A 2,737-nucleotide genomic window follows, 5' to 3' on the forward strand; every position below is an offset into this window, starting at 1 on the left:
GGAAATCAACTTCTTACATGGTAGTTATTCAATGTGGTTTAAGCAATAATACAAAATCATACTACTGTCTCGAATTGGGAAATATCAGATTTTCTGGGGAATTTATATCATTCATTTAACATATCAAATACAACAAAATGAGCGCTTTTGGGATAGTCATACAAATATACATGTTTTGAAATCACGTATACAAATGCATATATTGGATAATCACACCACATCGTAAACAAATTTTTTTTTTTATTATTTCAGAAAATATCGAATTTTCTAGGTTATACAACGATACAAATCATTTTTAAATCAAACATGCTTATGAACTCACCAACATTATATATGTTGACCCGTTTTCAAATAACTTGTATTCTCAGGAAACATATAAGCAGAAGATAATTATCAAGCTTATTAGGATTTCATGTTTTGTGACTTTTAAACAATATACGTTATAACTATGTAATATTTGTTCAATGTACTTGATGTGAACTATGGAAGTTGTACTATTTAATGTTGGTGATGTATGTTTTTGTTTCATGTATATTCATTGTAATGGTATTCAATTGTTAGTCACGCAAGCCCTCGGACGTTTCCGCCGTCCGATTCGAGGGTGTGACACTAGGATCGAACCAATCTTAGATAAGTAATTAAAGTTATTGAATTTGGTTGTGTTGGAGAACATATATTGTGACTATAATTGTGTTTGTTTAATCAATCTTACATAGCTCCATTCATAATTCATAATTGATTATGTGTGACCATGCATAGTTCTACATGAATTAGTTAAACATTAGTATATTTGGACTTAAATTACTAATAATATAATAATTGGTAACCAACGTGAATTATCCGTAATTAGTAGCTAACCATTGAGGAGAAGTGGATTCAAACTAAACAAAAGTGTTTTAGTCATTGATTGAATTTGATAATTAAGTGAATAAGTTTGTCTGAACTTGCAAAATCAGATAAAAACCAATTAAACTTTTGCTTGTTCTTAGATTAATTTTTAGCAGTTAAATTAATTAAAATTGTTCCCTGCGATCAACACCCGACTTACCCAAAGTTGTACTATAATCTGACTAGGTACATTGTCTATAGGTGTATACTTAGCATAAGTTTGTTAGGATATAAATTTAAAAGTTGATAGGTATAATTTGTGAACATCAATCTCTCATCTACTTCTATTGTTAGAAGCTTCAAAAATGGTGCTCTGCTTCTGTGGGAATGATGTTGTTGTGCGAACCTCATGGACCTCACGAAACCTTGGTCGTCGTTTCTATGCACACCCTAAAATGGTAAGCAAACTCATATTAGTTTATGTTATTTTTCTAATTATGCAATAACTCTTCTATATTTTTGTATCCTTGTAGGGATCTAGATGTGGATTTTTAGGGTGGATCGATCCCCCTATGTGTCAAAGATCAATTGCTATCATACCAGGGCTATTGAGAACAATCAACAGGCATGAGGTTGAAGATGCACTTGCTTGCCTCATGTATCTTGTTTCTATTGTTTTTGTTGTTTTGGAATTAGGAATTAGAGGTTAGGGCTTTTTTGATGGTAATAACCATCTGAAAATGTTGTCTTTTGGTGCTGGAAGGTTTAATGGTGGTTTATATATGTTGTAAGTGTTGTCTTTTGGATCATTGGATATGTAATGGTTTTATGACAAATAGAAGTGTAATGGTTTTATCTTTATATGAATATGAAATTGTAATGATTTTATCTTGACACGAATATGCAATTGTAATGGTTTTTGTCTTCACTTGAATATGCAATTGTAAAATATGTATATACTACCTTCATTTCCATAACATGTTACATGCATATATTGAGTGCTTTTCCATAACATGTTACATGCATTTACAAGAGAAAAGAAATCAATAACAAAGTACATTACCAAAAGGGTACCAAAAAAGGTTACATGCATATATTGAGTTACATACCACAATAGATTAATGCCAAAACACAAAATCATTATCAAAAAAGGGCATTAAAGTACATTACCAAAACAGGTTGATTACATTGTTCCAAAAAAAAGGGAATCAAAGTACATTACCAAAAGGGCACCAAAAAAGAGCATCAAAGTACCGAAAAAGGGCATTAAAGTACACAATCATTACCAAATAAACTAAAGTGCATTATCAAGTCTTAACTAACATAAACAACCAAAGTACTTGAACATTAATTTCCACCTTGGCCCTTGCAAGTCCTGGCATTGTGCCCCTTGTGCTTACACTTACTACATGTCACAGTCAAAAACTTCCTTCTCAGCTTTTGAGTTTCATTATTGTGATATCCCCAAATTCACAAACATTTTTTTAAAATTTTATGCTTATTTGAAAATCAGAGTATTCATTTTAAAGAATAATATTGCAAAATCGGTTCCCAGAAAACATGATAAATATATTATCAAAGCATTTCCGGAGAAATGTATTTTTGTTCATATTAAAACTTTAGGATGTCATCTTCAATACAAAATCATAAGCATAAACAAACATTTCATTCATTTATACTAGTTATTTACATCTCCTTTAATCTCTCAGTGTAATGTAGCTTCGCATCGACACATGTGATACAAAAAAACTGAGTGGGTCAGGTTGGCAAACATGGTGAGTACATAGGGTTTTCAACCCACAATAATAAAGTTATTATGTTTCATCATCAAACAATTAACCCAATTACCCATCCCCATTATCTTCTTTATTTTTTTAAGGGTCTACCCTAAGAATCATCTATCATTCAC

Source organism: Lactuca serriola, chromosome 8 (genome assembly GCF_051521515.1).
Source record: "Lactuca serriola cultivar US96UC23 chromosome 8, Lser_US96UC23_V15, whole genome shotgun sequence".
Lineage (NCBI taxonomy): Eukaryota > Viridiplantae > Streptophyta > Magnoliopsida > Asterales > Asteraceae > Lactuca > Lactuca serriola.